This window comes from Urocitellus parryii, chromosome 5 (assembly GCF_045843805.1).
Source record: "Urocitellus parryii isolate mUroPar1 chromosome 5, mUroPar1.hap1, whole genome shotgun sequence".
Taxonomy (NCBI): Eukaryota; Metazoa; Chordata; class Mammalia; order Rodentia; family Sciuridae; genus Urocitellus; species Urocitellus parryii.
The window spans coordinates 103,235,165-103,256,895 of record NC_135535.1 but is presented as its reverse complement, the minus strand read 5'-3'; the positions used below and the strand labels follow the sequence as shown (position 1 = coordinate 103,256,895).

Below are 21,731 nucleotides of genomic sequence, written 5' to 3'. Positions count from 1 at the left end.
GAGATTAGACAACTTTTCCCATTTCTTTTTTGTTATTTTGTGAGAAAATTAGAATATTTAACTCAAAGGATTTTAACAAGCATAAATATGGATCACTGATGGGACTTTTAGGTACATGTGACCCAAATGACTTATTTTACAGATTTTTGTTTTGTTTTGTTCTGTTAAATGAGTCCTTAAAATATCAATCGCTTCTTTAAAATGAAACTGGACTAAATAGTGTAGCATGATCTCAATTAACATTATTCATATTGTATTTATGCTCTTTCCATTAAATCCATTTCTCTCTCAATATCTGGTCCTTTTTACTAAGCTATGCAAAATAGAATCAAGTCATGTCCAAAACATATTCACTACATGTTATATAATTATTTTCTTCATGATAGTTTGACATGAGATTTATCAATATAAATCTTAAATTGCTTCTGAATTATTTTCATGAAGGAATTTCAATCCCTTTATTATGTCAATTAATAGACTAATAAAAAATAGTACCATTTATTGAAGAGTATTTTTCATTTTTTGTGTACATTCTAATTTATTCAAATAGCTCATGTCCTACCTCTTTTCTGCTTTAAGAATTAATAGTGCATTTCAAACTTTCCTCATTTATATCTAAGCATACAGCACCTTCATTCTAGTTGATCTGTCAATAAATTGTCAATGAGTTATTTTCCTAGAAATAACTAATTTCAAAAAGTTGAAATTCTCACATATTCTCCTGGAGATAATCCATACCTGGGCACAAATGGGCAAGCATGGATAGATACCCATTTATTTTGCATTTAAGAAGCAATAGTAACCTACTTTGTACTATATTATAAACATTATCACATAGCAGTACATAAAGAGATTTTTCGTTTTCTTCATTGTGGTATGGTATTTTTCACTATAGGTAGGGATGGTGATTTATTTAAGCTATCATTCATTTATTTGCCAATTATTCAACTTCTGTTTGTGTGTTAATTTGTCATTTGGATATCTGCTTTTTGAATTGGTAACCATCTTTTGTTCAGCAACTGCATCAAACTCATTTATAGAAGTTTTGAACATAGACCTTTAAATATATGTATTGAAACTCTTTATCCTCTGTGAATTGACTTTTATTTTCTATTTTGAGTTACAAGAGTTCCTAACTTCAACCTAGACTAATTTGTTATTTGTTTTATATAGTTTATGGTTTTGTTCTTTTTGAGAAGTCTGATTACATCAAAGTAGTGAAAAGTATTTTCTAGCTTTGTTCTAAACATTTTATTCATTTATATTTCATATTTAAATAAGTGATATAGTTGAAATTTATGTCTGTGTGTGATATAAGATAGGGGAATTAAGATAATTTTTCTACTATGGTAATTCAACTGATTCAGCACAATTTGTGGGAAAACATATACTCTCTCAAATGGGTTGTATTTTTATCTTTTAAATGAGGTGTTTGCATACATATTTCTATTTCTGAAATCTTTATTTTGCTCCATTAGTCAGTTTCCTGTCCTGAAGAAATTTTTCACTGTCATTCATTTTGTAATAGGTCTTTATGTTTTGTTTTCATTTTTTGTGGCTGATTTCAAAAATGAAATTGAGCCAGGTGCAGTGGTGCATGCCTGTAATCCCAGCAACTTGGGAGGCTGAGAAAAGAGTTTAAAGCCAGCCTCAGCAAAAGCAAGGTTCTAAGTAACTCAGTGACACCTCATCTCTAAATGAAATTCAAAATAAGGCTCAAGATGTGGCTCAGTGGTTCAATGTCCCTGGGTTCAACCCCTGGTACCCCAAATATTAAAAAAGATAAAATTAATATTTTTGTTTTTATCTCATACTTTATAATTTGTAGATGCTTGTAGATGTTATATGTACTTAATCATATTCAAAAACAAAAAAGTGTATTTACTTATATCTAGTCTTAGGATTTTATTTCTCTTTTGCCTTAATTAACTAGCTAAGAATTTGGGTAAAAGTTTAAGAGAAGAGGCAATAGCTGAAAAAATTCTGTTCACACCCTTAAGCAAAAAAAAAAAAAAAAGAGATTTTCCCCATTTGATGATTTAAAAAATTTCTTGATATTCTCTGCTTGATAAGGAATATTCCTTATACTCCAAATTTTTGAAGAATTTTAAAATATAAATATTTGTTCAAGTTTGACAAAAGGTCAGTATATCTATTGAGATAATCATATATTTAATTTTATTTTTATTAACACAATAAAGTGCATTGATTGACTGATCTAAATAATGTTCACCCATTCTTGCATTCCTGGAATGAAGTACATTTTATCATGACATTAACTTTTTTTATGTAGATTCAAATTACATGGATGTTTAATGAAAATTATTCTGCATTTTTTCCTTTTTTTCCAGTTTTATTGGCAAATAGTGAACAGATGAAGATTGTGTATATTTGTGCTGTACAATATAATATTTTAATATATGGATAACATCGTGGAATGATTACCACAGCTAATTAGCATATCCATCACTTTACCCAGTTACTTCTCTCTCTCTCTCTCTCTCTCTCTCTCTCTCTCTCTCTCTCTGTTTGTGTTGGGGTGAAAATACTTAAAATTTACTCTTATAAAATTTCAAGCATATAATATGTAATTATTTACTCTGGTTGGGGGAAGTGTAGTATGATCTGATGATTAAGTCTTTCCTCACAGATGAGAGGAAGTGGTGGAAGTCTTCATAAGGGATGAGGAATTGGTAGAGACTAATACAGAGTGGGGGAAGAGAAGATTGTGTAAATATACACAAGAGACAGTGAGAGGAAGTAGTAAAGGGCTACACAAGAGGAGATAAGAGCAGGTCAGGGGGAGGTATGCAGGAGGAGCTAAGAGGAGAAAGTGAAGACTACATAGGAGGTCACATAACTTGGTGGAGAGCTACACAGGGACCACAAAAGGAGGTGGCAGAAGGGTGCACAGATGAAAGAATGTGGCTACAGAGAAGATGACAGTTGATGGTAGAGGACTACATTGAGGATCATGAGAGGAGATCCTGGAGGACTGCACAGTGGAGAAGAGAGGAGATGGTAAAGAGCTACATAGGGGACTGTGAGGGTAGGTGGTGAAGGGCTAAACAGGGAGCTGATGAAGACGGTGGTGGAAGACCACCCTAAAGTGCAGGAGAGAAGTGAACAGATATACAGAAAATGGGAGCAGTTGGTGGAGGAAGACACCAGAGTTGAGACATGTTGGTGGTTAACTACATAGGAAGGGACGAGAAAAGATGGTGGAGTGCAACAAAGAGACCACAAGAGATGATGGCCAAGCACTGTACATGAGCCCTTGAGAAGAGGTAATGGGAGGGTTACAGGAAGAATTGAGAAGAGATGATAGAGGCTTCACAGAATTCTGTGAAAGGAGGTGCTTGAGGGCTACCCAGATGAAAATGAGAGAAGGTGGTGGTGGGCTACTTAAGGAGACAAGTAATAAGGAGGTGGAGAGCAGCACAGTAAGGATGAAAGGAGGTTGTCAAGGGCTACACAGTGTCTGTGAAAGGAGGCAATGGAGGGTGCACAGAGGCCCTGTGAGACAAGAGAGAGGGTTACACAGGGGGCTGTGAGACAAGTGGAGGGCTACAGAATGGAGCATAAGAGGAGGTGGTCAAAGACAACACAGTGTGGTGGAAAGTAGCTCAGAGTCACGGAGCTCTGAGAAAATCTTCATCTGACCCTGATTCTGACCTCTGTTGTCTATCCATAACTATAAAACACTAACACCATGCTTTATCTCCTAAGACCACAAACTATGCAATTCTGTTTAATATAACCCACAAACTCTGCTGACCTATCTGTACCCAATAGCTGACCACAAATTTAGATCATAGATTTCCTGAGTCCTGACCCCAACCATAATCTCAACTCTAACATTAATGGCTCACCACATAATTTTATCTCCATGTTTCTGACTTTGAGGAAGGGCTGACCTTATTGTGGTGGACCTTTGAGGGAAGACTTCTTTCCTCTCTCTAGGGCTAGCTGGCTGGATCTTCTCTGTTCTTAGAATATGTTTTCTGGACAAAGCTAGAAAGATCCAAGGCCTTCTTTGTGAGAACATATTTTTTTAAACAAGTAAGCATTTTGAATGTTGCATCTGAGTGTCATGTCACTCCTTGTACCAGGAAGTTTTTATAGCCTAAAATTGGTATGAAAACAGGCTCTGAGTGGTTAAGAGATTGCCCTGGGTCACATGCTCGTGAGCAGCACAGCCAGAGTCCTAAGTACAATCCCAACCCAAACTTTCCCACCCTACACCATTTCCAAGGCAAGAAAGGAGGAATTCCAGTCCCTCCTTTGTCTCTGTCCCATTAATTGGGACATTGTTCTCTGGGGCAGCTGTTGATGCTGGGGATGGGGTACTTTGCTGCAGGACAGGTTAAAGATTGATGAACCATGAAGAGGCAGTGTCTACCTGGCTGCATGTAATTCTTATCCTCAGCCTGGATCCCACATCCAACCTCATTCCCTGTGGGATCCAATCACAGAGCATCATAGCCTGGGATGGGCTTCAGATTTGCTGCAAACTCTCCAAACAAGAGAGTCTGCATTCTTACCCAACATCATTAGTTCATTTCAAACACATTTTCCATCCTCCCGGGATCCTCAAGCAGCCTTAGTTGGACCTTTCAAGTATGTCCTAGCATCTCCTGGGCTCCAAATTATAGGTTCTTCTCTGCCCAGAATGGCCACTGTCCAATGTGATCAGTCCCATGCAGGCCTAACCTGGAGTCATCTTTCTGAGCTAAGTAAGATTGTGGCTGGAGGATGTTTAATCTTTTAGGCTTACAAACCTCCTTGGCAAGAGGAGAGAAAGAATCTGGCTTTGCTGGAACTATCCAGGGCCCAACTTGGTCAAATGGGCACACAAAGTGTATACATTTCTATAAGGTTCCACCCACCTGTGAGCATGGTCCCAGAGGTCCCAGAGCACAAAAGTAAAACCTAAACTGATATGGAGCTCTGACCATCGAGGAGATTTTGTCAGGTTCAAAGGATCAAAGGACACTTAGATTTACCTGTGCAGGTGGAAGTCAGGCTGCCACAGACTCAGCATATGGAATGTTTTTTACCAAAGTGTACCGTGCCTACATATTTCTTATTTTGGAAAGTCCAAATTATATTCCAATTCGTTAATTTTCAAGGTACAGAAGACTGCATGTTCTTCCTAAGGGCAGGAAAGAGAGCCTGAGGCACACAGAATTATTTATCTAGCCTAAAGTAGGAGCCCAGATCCCCATTTGGTATTCTTGCATGTTCTATTTTCATGGGTAACTCCAAAAAACTACAGCTGCTGACCACAGAGGCTGAGGCAGGAGAAGGGTGGCATGCTCAAAGTAATCCTGGGAAAGCTCTTGAGACCCTATACGACCTCCTCGACTTCCCCACAAAAAAGAAAGCTGAGGCAACAAGATAGCATGCACGTGGTTCAATTCTCAGATTTGGGAAAAGTAATAATGTTCTGTTCCCCTCATTCTCTCTTCCCCTCCCTCTTTTCCATATTTCTCTCTTCTGTGTTGCCTTTCTTCCTGGAAGAAGACAGCACAAAGTTGAGAAAGATGACTTTTCACTCTCTATTTCTTCCATGATTTCCATCTCTCTCAGTCCTTCTTTTTGCCCTGTAGGATTCCTTCTCTGTTTCCCCCTGTGGAACAGAACACCTGTGCTCCCATGATCCCCATCTTGGGATTCTGGAAACACAAGTACCACAGGCTATTCCACCTTCCTGCTTCTACTTTTGAAAGGTATAAATTATCTTCTAATTTGCTCACCCTCATCCTGCATGATATTTCTCTCCAAAAATTGGGCATGGGTCATCTTGAAGAAATTTTGATTCTTTTTTTCTGACAACACCAATAGATAATCTTTCAGCTACAAAACATATGTGTGTGTGTTTGTGTGTGTTACTAGTATCTCACAAATGTTTTTATTTTGCCTTATTGTGTTTCTTTCATTATCATTCGCTCATTTATTTCTTCATTCATTTGTATTACAGTGCTAGGAATCCAACCCTAGGCATCACACATCCCAAGGAAAGGCTCCACCACTAAGATGCGTCCAAGTCCTGGGAAGTTACCCAGAACTCTAGGTAAAATTCTCTCAAAAAAGACAGCCCAAGGCACACAGAGTTTATCTAGCCTAAAGAGGGATCCCAGATCCCATGTGGGACCTGTGCAAATGTTATTTTCATGTGTAACTCAGAAGAAACCCTGGTCAGTAAACAGGGAGCTTGAGACAGGAGAATGGAGGACAGCCTTTCAGAGTGCTCCTAGTTTACCTTGGGAGAGGCTGTCTCAAAATTAAACTGAAAGCAGCTGTGAGTTAGGTGAGCCTTGGTTTAGTCCTTACATTCACATAATAAATCAGTTATTTCCTGCTTTCCTTTCTGCTTTATTTCACTGTTTTCTTATTTCTCCCTTTCATGTTGCCTTTCTTTTAATATATTTCCATATTACTTAATTTTTTACTTTTGCTTTTAATTGACACATTAAAATATGTGCAAATAATTATACATATTTATAGGGTACATTCTGATATTTTGATACTAATATACTTTGTGTAATGTTCAAAGAAGGGTATTTAGCATATGCATCACCTTATGCATTTATCTATTTGTGGTCAGAATATTTAAAAATCCTCTCTTCTTGCTGTTTGGAAATATTCAGTACAATATTGTTAAACTCGATTGTCTTACTCCGTAAAGAATAATTGAAAATATTCCTCTTATCTATATCTGTATCTTTACACCTGTTGACCATCTCCACCTATTTTTACCTCCCCCTGCCTTCTTCAGCCTCTGGTCACATAACCATTATTCTACTCTTAATTTTGAGATCAACTTTTATAGATTTAACATGTGAGTGAAACAGCATGCAGTATTTACTTTTCTGAGCCTGACCCATCTCACTTAGCACAGGTTCATCTATGTTGTCATAGGATTTTACCTTTTTATAGCTAAATAGAGTTTCACTATCTATTTATAACACATTTTCTTTTTTCATGTATCACTTAATGAAAACTTAGTTTGACTATATTTCTTGGCTACTGTTAATTGTGCTGCAATAAGCATGCACAGGCAGAGACTTCTTCAACATAATTTTATTTCTTAGAATATATACTCAATTGTGAAATTGCTGAATAATTAAGTTATTGCATATTTAAGTGTTTGAGAAATGTCCACACTCTTTTCCATAATGGGTAGAGTAATATTCATTCCTACCAACAGTATATAGATTTCTTCTTTCTGCATATCCATTTTAGGATTTATTATTCTATGTATTTTCAATAATAGACATTCCAACTGTAAGTTAGACATTCAACTATAAGTTGAAATTTCATCAACTACCAAACCAAATCTCCAGCCCTTTTTTCTTTTTTGTTTTGAAATAGGGTATGGCTAAAGTTGCTTAGGGTTTCACTAAATTACTGAGACTGACTTTAAACTTGCAATCTTCCTGCCTCTGCCTCCCAACTCACTGGGATTACAGGAATACACCCTCACACTGAATCCCTGATGATTATTTTGAACATTTCTTCACATTTTTGTTGAAGAACAAAATGTCTTATATGTCTTCTTTTAATAAATGTATATTCAGATATTGTGATCATTTTTTAATTAAACTATTTTTTTAGCCTGAGTAGTTTTAGTTCCTTGTATATTCCTTTTCAGATTCATAATTAGTGGATACTTTTCTCCCATTCTGTAAGTGATCCATTTGTTGTGTTCATTGTTTCCTTGGTGTGCAGGTCTGTCTGTGTTACCTATGGTTGGGTGATCTGATGAAAAAATTTCTTTCCTAGATGACTGTCATGAGGCCTTTTCTCATATTCTTTGAGGTCTTGAATTTAAGTCTTCAATCCATTTTGAATTTGATTTTGTACATGGGTGGTAAATGGGAACTAGTTTCATTGTTCTTCATGTGGATATTCAGTTTCCTTAGCTCCATTTCTTGAAGACGGTTCTTTCTCCATTCTTGGCAATTTTGCTGAAAATAAATTGGCTATAAATGCATGGATTTATTTCTGTGTTTTCTATTCTATTTCTTTTTTCCATTGATCTATAGTTCTATTTTTATTCCACTACTGTATTGTTTTCATTACTATAGCTTTATCATGTGTTTTTAGGTCAGGTAGCAGTCATGATAGATTCAGCTTAGCCACAGTTTAAAGATTAAAATATATTTTCCAATATGTAAAACAAGCAAATAAAAAATAAAATCGAAGCTGTTGAATTCACTTTTTTTCTAGTTCTCTGCCATGCTTAGAGTGCCTCTCAAAAAATGAGTCTTTTGTTTAGAATTCTCCACAAAGAATTTTCTTATTTTTTTTGCTTATGTGATAATAAAAAAGTATAAAGATGACTCATAACAAAAAATAAATTCCTGAATCATTAGTCGTTCTGGACAGCAATATATGTATGGGTTAAAGGCCTGATGTCAATTTTATCTGTTTTAATACCTCTCCATAGGAATGTTTGATTAGTATTTAATAAAAAGTAGAAGTATTACTGAAGACTTATTAATGATTTTTAATAAAGGAAATGCTGTTATTTAGTATGATTATGAGAGATATCTTAATATTTTCACTTAATGCTCTTCGATAATTTTCTTATTAAATTTGTGAATAAGAATGAGAATACAAAAGCAAATAATAATTGAGGTACTGAGGCAAAGCTTTTGTGTAGATCCAAGTTGATATTAAACAAATTTTTGCATGAAAAAATCTGTACCAAGATGTAATGTGTACATACTCTGACAGGATGGACTCTGCCTTGTATAGTAAAAAAAATCTTTGATTACTCAAAGCATTTTAATAAATTAACCACATAAAAGATTTTTATCAGCAAAATGCTTGGAAAACCCTTGGACCAAAAAAACTCCCTACATAGGACAGAAAAGCGGGGTGTGTGATTAAAAGGCGTTTTAGAGTCAGGCATCAAAAAAAGGAAAAGATTAGAATCAAAAGGCAAAGTCTTTGCCAAATTGTATAGTTAAAGAACACTTTTTCTCTAAAATATTTTGTGATTCATATGGATACACACATAGGGGTATTATTAATTATGGTAATTTCCTATTTTGACAATTTTTAATAAAATTATTATTTTTAAAAAGATTCTTTTAGAAATGACTCTTAGGCAAATATAAAGAAAACAAATGTTCAGATATTTCATTTAATCTATTAAGCAATGAGATAACCACTAAAATGCATTATAAATTCAAGGAGCATTCAAAAAGCTAGGTTATTCACAGGCAAAGATACTATTATGATAAGAATATTATAACATAATTAATATAAAACCGGCATACAATCTTGAGTTATCTGCTTTATCATACAGAAATTATTTACAATAATATCTGATAAAGATTCAACAAGAACTACAGTAAGTCTGGAACCTTTATTTTGTAGTAAATAATGAGATGAACTTAGATGATACTTAAGTGACTCTTGTCTCCAAGTAGAATCAAAAGAATATACTATAATTATTTTAATCTTTTTTTTTTGAGTTTCTAATAATTTTTGATAGTTTCCCCTCACTAAAGATTGTTCTTAATAAGAAAAATTGGACTGGGAGTTCTCACTAGGTTTAGATGATTTCCATCTGTGTATAAAGTAGACTAATTAGCCATGTAGCTCTTAGGAACCTTTAATATCAAGTAAATATTAGGTCCACACAATTAATTTCTGTCCAGGAGTCAGAACATCTTCACTTGGATTTTTAGGAACATCTATAATATGCTATTTTGCCTCCTGTTGATTACAAAGATAAATGAGTTCCTTTAATGTGGACGTCTCCAACATGTCCAGGGTCTTTGGTTTTTAAGGAAACAATCTTCTTCATACTTGAGAAACTCAGATCCCATAAGTCAGGTACCAAGTTCCAAAGGAGAACTTTGTAGGCATAAGCTTCCCCAAAATTTCTTAATAATGAGATTTTTGTGCCTGATTCATTGAGAATTATTTTCAAGTATTAACACTATTGTTGTTTCTTTATATAGTTAGATCAATGTGTCCAATATACTCAGATACAAAGAAAACAGATTCTTTTTTTGTACTGGGGATTGAACTCGGGTACTCGACCACCTGAGCCACATTCTCAACCCTTTTATATATTTTATTTAGACACAGGGTCTCCCTGAGTTGCTTATTGCCTCACTTTTGCTGAGGCTGTCTTTTAACTTGTGATCTACCTCTCTCAGCCTCCTAAGTTCCTGGGAGAAAACTGATTCTTAATGAATAATGTAAATAATTGCATTGCCATGGAAGGTAGGGAGATATAGTGAAACATTTTTTTCAGAATTATAATAGAGTCATCAAAAATTATGTGCCATTATAGCCAGGTGCAGTGGCACACACTTGGGAGGCTGAGGCAGGAGGATCACAAATTCAAAGACAGCCTCAACAATTTAGGGAAGCCCTAAGCAACTCAATGAGACCCTATCTATTAAGTAGTTCTTAGATAAATTGAAGATACTGACCTTGGGGATTAAGGTATCTCTTGTGTAAGAGATAGAATCATACAATCACATATAATCATAACATCATTCCCACCATTGCCATTTGTCATGATGTAATGCAGCCAGTAGTGCCCTCACAGAACTGAGCAAATGAAGGTAACATGTTTTGAATCTCCAGAACTGTTAGCTAAATAAAACTTATTTTCTTAAGAAGCCATCAGAAGATATTTCATTATAGTAACAAAAACTGATTAATTCAATAATTAATCTCTTAATCTTCATAAAGAGCTTTAAAACCAATATATCCTTTAATCAAGAGAAAATCAAATTCTGGTGATACATTAGCAAATAGTTGAGAGTAAGATTTTTATAAGCTTTCTTTAAGATAATCAAAATTGAGCCAGATAACATTATAACAACAACAACAACAAAAAAGGCAGAATAAGAAACTCAAAAATCTCTCATGCTTGTGAACTGGTAGTTTTAATATTATTGAGATGACAATAATTCTCAAATTGAGCTATAAATTTAATGTGATCCCTATTTAAATTCAGGCTATCATTCTTGCAGAAATAAACAAATTGATTAAAAAACTCATGTGGATAAGAAAGGGATTTAGAAAATCCAAAATGATAATTTAAAAAAATAACAAAGCAGGGACTCATGCAACTTTTTTCAAAATTTACTGCATAGCTTTAAACAATCAAGATAGTGAGGTCCCATCATGAGCATAGATAAACAGATTATTGGAATAGAATTCAGAGTCTCTGTAATATTTTGATATCATTATTAAATATTGCATGCCTATATCAAATATGTACAGTTAAAATAACAATAAGAATTAATGAAAATCCATAAATAAATCTACCCATTTTCAATTAATTGAATTTTGAAAGTGGTAGCAAGAACATTACATAAAGGAACAAATGTTATTTTTAACATACAGTGTTGGAACAATTAGAAATCAAAAGGTTCAAAGATTAAAGTTGAACACCTAATTCACATCCTATACAAAAATTAAATCAAGATGGATTAAAAACCTAAATATAAAAGCTAAAGTTACAAAAGTCTTATCAGGAACTTAAGAATTGGTCTGTGTGACTTTGAGTCAGTTAAAAAAAGATTCTTACATATGAAAATAAAAGCACAACCAACCTAAAATGTTTAAGAATTGTACTTTATTAAAACTAAACACTTTTGTGCATCATAGGACACTACCATGTTATAAAAAGGTAACTCACACAATAGGAGGAAATTTTTTTGCAAATCATACATCTAGTGTGATCCAGAGTAGACAAATCAGTCTTACAACTCAGTAATAAGTTGAAAACAACTAAATTTAAAGATGGAAAAGATAATTTAATAGGCATTTCTTTTTAAAACATGCTAAAATGTCCAATAAATCCATGAGAAGATGATCAACATCATTATTTATTAAGTAAATATAAATCAAAACCATAATGAGATACCCATTCATGTCTACTAGACAGCTATAGGTGTAGGTATTCTTTTCAAAAAGTTAAAAAAATAGAATAAGTATTAGTAAAGATATGAATACAATGTTGGTATTAAAGATATGAATATAATAGTTCAGATACTGTAGAAAATGACTTTTCAGTTCTTCAAAATGTTTGATATCAATCTATCATATGACCCACAATTCATTCCTATGTATATTCTCAAAGGGTGTTGAAAACGTATGCTCATGCAGAAACTTGTACAGCTGCAGGTTTTCCAGCCAAAATCACAATTATCTAATCCTTTAGCTTTTTGTCTGATAAACCAAAACATCTATTTTATTTTATAAGGGAATCTATTTTTTAGTAAGATTTTGTGTTGTCTTCCCAAATGAAAATTCTCATCCCGAAAATGAACTGGTAAGAATCCTATGTCTACAAATTGGGGAATATGGGTAGGCAGATAGGAATACTCTTCCAAAGCCAGGCAGGGAGATTCAAGAAGAGCAGGAAGATGAAAGACATTTCCTTTGGAACCTGACTCCAGCCTCACCACAGATCTAGAGTCTCATACCAGACAAATTGGAGGGGTAGGAGATGAGGAAGTCTTTTCCCTTTAATAGTAATTAATCAAAATGATAAGAGCTACATTTATTGCTCTGAATATACCACGTTAAGAATAATGAAGAGGCACATAAAAGAGGTTAGTTACTATTTATATCCATACTCATATTAAGTTTATGATTTTAAAAGTATCAAAGAATTCACTTCTGAATTTATGTTTATATCATCTATCACAATTTTATTATATGTAATATATATTTAATACCTATATTAGAAAATATATACAACATAAAGTTGACTGTGCTAATTAAGTATCCCTTTCTCCAACTTGCCTTCAACATTATGACAAAGGAACAGGTTACTTTTAAAAGGTAGATAATATACAAAATATTGAAACTAAAAGAAATTTTATTACTATTTAGTAAAATGACTTTTTTAGCCTTTTTAACTGATATATAATAGTCATACATATTTATAGGGCAAAGGATAATAATTTGATACATATATATAATATCTAACCAGCTAATAGGATAATTAGCATTTCTATCTCTTTCAGCATTTATTATTTCTTTGAACACATCTGTTTCTAGTAGAAGTAATAGTCTTGGTTTGCTTTTTATCAAATAATTCTGGAAATTCTCTACCTACTGGGTCTATTCAAAATGACATATACCTCTATGAATATACTTCTCTTAATCTTATGAAAGTAAATACTATAATCTTCAGTAAGAGGATGTAAGTATTCAAATGATATTATTAAATAATATTTTTCAGAGAAATGCCAACACATATTAATAACCACATTACTTCTTTCCTCTTTTCCTATAGATCACTGATAGACCTTGATGTAGGCATCAAAAAGGAAGTTAGTATTTTCATGTGTTAAAAAGTTCAAGTATTCCTCCTCACTGAAGTCAGATTTATTATATTTTTCTTCCTTCTATATTTGTCTTTCCCAAGGGCAATGCTAATGACCACCCCCAAAATCCTTGGTGATGTTTAAGGACCATCATAACTTAATGATTACTCCCTGTGCTTCTTGTTTCCCTATAGAACCCCAGAAGATACAGCATTTCACAATGGCAAAGTCTCAAGTTAGAAAGTGGCTTCAGTCAACCCTCCTTTCCCCTCTTATCAGTGCCATTTGGGGCTCCTACAGGTGGTACAGAGAGAATCAGGTAGAAGAGCAGAGCACTTCACTGTGGATGAATTTGTATGGATAATATATGATGGAATGGATAGGACTTTTCGGTACATAAAATGTGAGTTCACTTAGATCATTTGAATTTTCCATGTTTAATTGAATTAGAGTCAGCCATATATGTCTCTAAAGAAAGGGATCATGATTATGTGAACAAATAAACTCAAAAGAGTTTGTTATTTTTCAATATGTTTGTTATTCTTTGACAAGTATGAAAATTCTTACCTCAGTACAACAACTGTCATCCTCTGTTAGTGTCATTGAAATCTACTGTTGTTTTACAGGGTTTGTTTTAACTGGTTCTCCATGGATTGTTAAATCTTGCCAACTTAAAATTGGTGCATTGAAAAGAACATCTAACATTTCAAAGTTTCATTTGGGGGAAACTTCTTTTGAAAATGTTTGCATTCATCTAAAAGTTCACCAGCCTCTCTTTTTACCATTATCTCTATTAACAATGCTTCCCAAGTTTGAGGTCAAAGTTCAAGTGCCAAAGATAATTAGAATCCTGGATGAAAGAGTTAAAAAAAAGTTAAAAAATAAAATTAGTATGTGGAATGTGAGTTGTTTTTGCCTACATTGTCATATTTGGCCTCAATTCTGGATGATTATTTGGCTAAGTACAGATAATAAATTTTGTATCCCTCATTACTTTTATCATAATACTCCATTGACTTCTCTTTGACTACTTATTAATAAAATCATAAGTATAGAAAAGAAAAGGGAAAAAGACACCCCTAATCATTATTTAGCAAGGAACAGCTTTCCATATTTTCTTTAATAATTATATTTTTGCTTTATTATTTTAGGTTAAATTAAAGGTGACAAAATTTTCCCCAAGTATGTACTTTTAAAATACAGAGGTGTTTTCCCACTTACCCAATACCATTATTACACTTAGCAAAATTTAAAGTATTTTACAATATTAGGTATAAGCTAATAGTCAAATCATCAAATTTTCCTGAGTGTGTCTAGAGCTGTGCTTATGTATTGTTTTGGGCAATTTTAATTTATAAGCCCTCTTTGTTTTAATTCTCTATGATGGAAATTTTCAACCACATTGTAAGCATTAACATAAAAGTTCAATGAAACCTCATGTGTCTTCTACCTATTAAAAAAATTATGAAGTCTTCCAATTTCTTGTTCCATTTGATTTCCCTATAGTACTTTTCTTTTGCTTTAATATTTTGAAGCCCATAATATGAACCTATAAATATCTTAAAGTTTTAAAAATATATAGCCTAGTTTCTCCTCATGGCACTAACTTATTGAAGAGATCCTAAACATTTCACTTGCTGAATCTGCCTTCTTACTTTCTCATGGAACATTGCATTAATTATGCTTAATCTCTCAAGTGGGCAATTTTAAGAAAATTCTTTGATGGTTAATATAAATCTTTCCCATACAGTGATGGAACAAATTGTTTAATAGCCTGAAATATCACCCACAGAATTTTCTACTTTAGGATATTTTACTTTCTCCTTGCCTTCTTGTACATACCATAAATACTAATCGTGACATGGAGCGACAATGAGGAGGATCTAGTGAAAGTGACTGACAACATGACAGGAAAGATCATATTTCAAAACCACTGGGCAAAAGCCAATAATTAGAATTCTAAAGAAGTGATTTAAGGATAGAATAAATGATCTAGTGACCAATATCATGACTTTAAGAGTAGTAGATTCAAACCAATAGTCAAGATAATGCATTCCAACCAGTGAAACTATTTTACTGAGGCATGCGGCTATTTTTCTGAGCCCCTGTCGTGACCCCTTGCCCGCAAGGAAGACGCAACTCAGGAATCTTCTTTCAGCAGTTTATTCAGGTCCTTGATACTTTTTCTTCTTTCAGCTGTTTATTCAGGCCTTTGTATTGACATGTCTTTTAGCTTCTACTGCTACTCCTACTACTACTTCTACTGCTACTCCTACTGCCACTACTACTACTGCTACTACTACTGCCACTACTACTACTCCCGTGTGCCCCAGCCTTAATAAAGCAGATAAAGCCCCAATGCACAACTGCCACGTGGACTTTTCTCATAGGGTGCCAAGTCACAGCGTGCCAACTCATTCTGATAAGGAGTTGTTTGTCACAGACTACAGGGGAAACCAGCGCCATCTTGTAATGGCGGCCACAGTTCACAGAAACGGCTCACCACAGTTCCCCCTTTTTTGTTTTATTACGACAATACAGGCGAGAGTAGAGGTCCTATCCCACTGTGCAGAAGTGGCTGCATAGTATGGCCCAGCCTTAAGGAGGGCCCTTCCCCAAACCTGAGGCCATATCAGCCGACGCCTTTTTTCATGGGGCGGGGCGTGGACGTCAAACCCGCATGCAATAGGACATGCTCCCCTTGAGGTCCACTCAAGTGGATCACTCAAGTGCAGTGCCTTGCCTCGCATCCTGTATCGTGATGATGGTAGACAAAGGGGGACAGCTGAGGCTGTCTTTGTAGTGCAGACAAAATTAAGTTGGCAACACCCTAAGAGAAAGGCACGGACAATAGAGAGGGGGAGAAATTTGGTTGTGACATCTGCCATTGTTAGATAAAGGTCAAGACGTTCCCGTGGAGCACATATGTCATGGCCTTGTGAACTGGCCACTTTGACATGCAGAACAAGGAATTGGGGGCTGGGCCCCGGGGGCCAGGGAAGGCCTGCTATCAGCAAGTTCCCCTCTTTTGTTTATTGCATGTCAAAGGGAATCAAGTAGCCCCTGTCTTAGGTCGTCCACCGCCCCTGCACTGCTTACCCGTCTCTGGGGAGGCCCCACTCCCCTGTCTTAGGTTGCAGTGCAAGCGTGGAAGTTGCCCGTCACTGGGTACTACAAGATCAGCTCAGCGTGTTGTGGCCAACAGGACATTGTTATGGTAACCGCCTCCATAAACAGGACCCATGACCATCACCATCAAATGGCAGGTGTAGTTGGACTGTAAGATTAGCTAGCAAAGATCCTAGTGCAGAAAGGCAGGGAGGAGAGGTATGCACAAAGGAAAGATATGGTAGAAGTTCCAACACTAGAAGAGTGACAAAAGAAGGACATGTCGATCCCAGTGCAATGTTATAATAACGTGGGGTGTAACGACCATGTCAAAGGTTTACTGTTTAAGATGCACAAGCCAGACTTGAGGTGAGTTGTCATTTTTTAAAGCAGCAAGAGCTTGGACGAGCATAGCCTTATCCCGAGCATTGCGGGCCTTGAGACCACAGAGAAGCCACAAACAAAGAAACATACCAAAGCAACACATTGTACCAAAAATGTCTATTCCCACCCATTCCTTAAAAAAGGAAAAGGCAGAAGAAATCCAAAGGGTGAATTGTCCCAAAGTCACCGGTATGACACGGGTGTCGTTCAAAACAGCTATCTGAGTCAGTTGAGACTGGATCAAATTTTCTGCCACCATGGACCAATTTTTGGCCAAGTACTCTCCGATGATGCGGGAAGCATTCCTGGAATTATTAAATCTGACAGAGGTTATGCATAAATGTGCATGTTGGTCAACACAACCCAAAAGCACCAAGTCAGCCAATTCTTCTACCTGAGCTTGGAGTAAATCTATTCTTTGGTTGGCAGCTAAAATCCCTGACAAAAGATGTTGGTTAACTTTATTTTGAGAATCGAGTATGGTGGAAGTTTGTTGAATAACCTGATTAATAGTGGCAGCAGTTTGGACCTGATTAAGAGCCTGTTTGCATTCAGCAAGCTGCTCCTTAATCTTCACTTTATCAGTTAAAAGAGCATCCTTTACCAATCTCCATAGAGAGAAAGTAGCAATCGGGACTCTATCTGGACTTTGGTCCCTCAACAACTTTTGGAGATCCTGCTTTACCAAATCCCAATCACTGTTATTAAGAAAGCCTCCCGTCAGAAACCAAAGATAAGCCTGGGCTATAGCTTCAACGAATTCAGTTGCTGTCTTGGTTTTTATTCCTGTTCCTTGTTTGTTTAACAGTTCTTTAACTTCGTTGGCCAGACGAAGTTTCACTGTTGAGTTACCCATGGTACGTACCCTGTCTCTTTAAATTATCTTTGATCCAATCTTCCCCCTTCTCCCTTAGAAGGTGAGCCTTGTCTGCTTACCTCTGTTTTCCGAATCTCGGTAAGGACCTCCAGATGCCAAGTCCGGCTAACGGAAACCGAGTCCGGCGAGAGACGTCGAGGTTAAAAAATAATAAAAAAATCACAGGACACCAACGTTTTTCATCCAGGAGGAGGCATGTGTGGTTTTTTTTTTTTTTTTTGCTTTTTATATTTTGGAACAATTTTTGAAAACCTTAGAATCTATAAACAAATTATTATATTTTGAGAAGAAATATCAATGAAAATAAAGTTAAAACCTTTAGATATTTTGGAGAAATAATTATAATAATTTAGCATTATATGAGTTTGAACAATAACCTTGAGAAGTAGAAATTACTTGATTGTATTTTTACTTAAAAGCAAATTTATAGGAAACGCATTTATCTCAAATATCTGTAACTGAAAAAACAGAGTATCTGATAAATGTAAATATAAAACTTAAATTATAGGTTTTCTGTTGAAGAAAAACAATTAGGCAAATATATATTAACTAATCAATTAGGCATGTGCTAATTAATTTATAGATTAACAAATATAGGTTATCTAAATATCTAAAATATATATATAAAGAATAAGAACATAACTTATAATTGTATTAACTTTATGTAACCACGTGGTCTTAAAATATTTGAATCCATTTAAATTTATTTTTAACTAGGAGTGCACTCTTCTATGTGACGTCACTTGATGTAACTGAAATAAGATCCTTGAGTATACATTTTTATTTTTATAGTTAGCAATGAAAATAAGGATTTTTTGGTCATCACAGGAACTTTGCCGGCTTGTTCCTGTGGTGAGCAAATGCATCCTCATAACCTTCAAAATTAAAAGTAAAATATAAAGAAGCATATTTGATATCTCCCATCAATAGAACATTATTTAGTAACACAACTATAGAGAAAAAGTCAGGTTATTTAACTTAGACTAGCTTAAATTTAGGACTGTAACATAGAAACCTGTGGAATTAAATTTTGTCTGAAAAAGATATCTTTCATTAGCATTTACAGGTAGGCATTTTGTTGTAAAAAAAATACAGGCTCTGAGCAGCTCCGGTAGAAACCTGAAACACAGCAGTACAGGTTAGTGGCTGGAAAGCGGGACCAGAAGTCCTGTCTGAGTGACTGTGGAAGAACCAATCAGAAGCCCGCAAAAGTGTGGGAGGTGGGACCAGGAAGCAGCTATGCCGGCCAGGTACCCCATGGTTACCATGGTGATGCAAACAACATGGAGTCTGGTGTCCATTTTCAGGGCAAAAGTTCTCCAAGTTTTCTTAGCTGATTGTATTTTGTTTGATTTTGTCTGCATTTTCCCCCGCCTGGCCAAGATCTTACTGCGGTAGCAGCTTGTTCTGTCTCTGCGACCTGCGGTTGCAGTTGTACATCCTGTACTTCCTGGCATTTCCCTAGGGAGTCTACAGATAGAAAGGGGTTGGTCCCTGGGAGGTGACGAAGTCGCCCACTCCCCGGGGTACCATTCCGTCCCTGGATTGCCCCATACACCTAGGCTTCCGGGACCCGGGTTGGGCCCCTGTTTCCGTTTTGAGGGCAGCGGCCAGAACCTGTCCTGTAATATGAGCTCCATCAATATCCTTATAAGCTCGAATCATGTCATCAACACTCTTTGCTCTGGTAGATTTAATGGCATTTTGGCAATAGGAATTTGCATATTTAAGAGCCAATTGCTTAATGACCGGCATGGCTTGTTCCAAGTTAGGGAATATTTTTTCTGCTACCTGTATCAATCAGGCAAGGAAGTCAGAATAAGGCTCAGAGGGTCCTTGAGCAATTTTTGAAATTTTTGTTTTAGCATTTGAAATAGGTAGAGCCTTCCAAGCCTAAATGGCTGCTGTAGCTATCTGAGCATAGACCCCAGGATTATAATTAATTTGTTGATTTATGATAGCATATTGTCCCAAGCCTGTTAACATTTCAAGGTTATGCCGTGGGAAGCCGGCGTCCTGATTGACTCGGGCTAGCTCGCGACACCTCTCTTGATTTTCACAACAAAAAATCCCCTCCGGACAACACAGCCATGCAAAGCTGTTGCCAGTCACTAGGTGTCAGCTGATTGGCAGAGAAAGACTCGAAGAGAGTCAATGTAAAGGGGGCATGGGATCCGTAATTAGTAACTGCCTCCTTTAGTTGTTTAATATCCTTAAAGGCTAAAGGAACATGTACTCTGGCCGGCTGTCCATCGGCATCCAAGTTTTCAATTACTGGGAAGTTTGGGCCGTCTTAGGCTGCCACTGAACACCCCCCAGCCTTCTGGGGTTGTCCTTGTCCCAATCGGGGTTATAAGGAGGGAGCGTGACAGCGATCGGGGCTGTAGGTGCTTTAAATCTTGACTTTTTCAATTGACCCTCCAGTTCCTTTATCTCCCTTTCCAATTCTTCCTCCTGCCAGCTGTTACCATGGAGCCCAGTTAGTAACTCCCTTATCTTAGAAATGTAGTCAGCACTGTGAAGCCCAGCTCAAGGCCAGAGGCCTTGTTACATATTTTTGTGAAAAACTAGTAAGGGAGTGTCCAGTGCCTGGAATGCTGATTTTTTTAGACAGTAGCCAAATAAAACAGGGCAACATGAAAATAGGAAGTTTATCTACATTAAACCTTTTTGTAGAGATTCTTTTGCTGAAAGTCCTAAAATAAGCCATGGTGAATATTCTGGAGAAGGTCAATTAAGACTTTTCTGTGGGCCTGATAGGGAGGGGGAAGATGAGAAGGCGGGGTTGAGAGCGGCTAGGGTGGATCTAATTCCTCAGAACTGTCCGAGCTACTTGTGTCCTTGGGAGTTTTTAACTCAGTCAAGTCCGGATAGAGCCTTCTCCTCTGTTTAACTTCATACTCCCTTATCTGTTCACCACTCTTACTCCTAAGACTTTCTGTTACCTCGCTATGTGACCCCTCCGATTTTTCTTCATGCAATTGCTCAAGAACGGCCTGACCCTCGCTCACAGCTTTCTGGCATTTACCATCCATTATACACCCCCTCACTAATTTCCAAAGCGGAATGGTACCGCCCCTTAAAGTTCCTTGTTTGTAAGCGAAATCCAGATCTTTCCCTAATTTGTCCCAACTGGGAATTGTGAGACTCCCTGAAAAAGCAAACCAAGGAGCTACAGAGTCAGTCTCTTCTAAAAACCTCTGTAATGTGCACTGCTTCACTTTAAGTCCCTTAGAACGCAGTAACCCGTCCAAGGCCAGCAAAATTGGGCTTGAGGGAGTAGCACCCATACTGTTCCAAGCAGTATAAAGAAAGTGAAAATACAAAACTCCGCTCTCTCTTTATCTACAGAGGAGCGTCTTATTTATTTATTTATTTATTTATTTTTTCCCCGCTCTCTCTTTATCTACAGAGGACACAACAACAAAAGAAACACAAAAAACAAAAGCGAAATGACACAACAAAAGAAACACAGAAAACAAAAGTGAAAGTACACAGTGCAGCTGCAATAAATATGAGGCTCTCTCTTTCTTTGTAGAGGAGCTGACCCCGCTTTGGACGCGGATCCCACTTACTGGGACTATCCCTGCTTTGATCGCAGATCCCACTTACCTGGGACTAACCAGTGCACCACCCCTGACTGACTGAAAGTTCTGGTTCCCGGGTCTCGGCGCCACTTGTCGCGACCCCTTGCCCGCAAGGAAGACGCAACTCAGGAATCTTCTTTCAGCAGTTTATTCAGGTCCTTGATACTTTTTCTTCTTTCAGCTGTTTATTCAGGCCTTTGTATTGACATGTCTTTTAGCTTCTACTGCTACTCCTACTACTACTTCTACTGCTACTCCTACTGCCACTACTACTACTGCTACTACTACTGCCACTACTACTACTGCCGTGTGCCCCAGCCTTAATAAAGCAGATAAAGCCCCAATGCACAACTGCCACGTGGACTTTTCTCATAGGGTGCCAAGTCACAGCGTGCCAACTCATTCTGATAAGGAGTTGTTTGTCACAGACTACAGGGGAAACCAGCGCCATCT

At 36.5% G+C, this 21,731-nt stretch overlaps 1 pseudogene; it reads right to left on the bottom strand.

The window, feature by feature from the left end:
- Positions 1 to 21,731, bottom strand: part of LOC113201641 (vomeronasal type-2 receptor 26-like) — an 82,780-nt pseudogene that overhangs the window by 35,556 nt on the left and 25,493 nt on the right.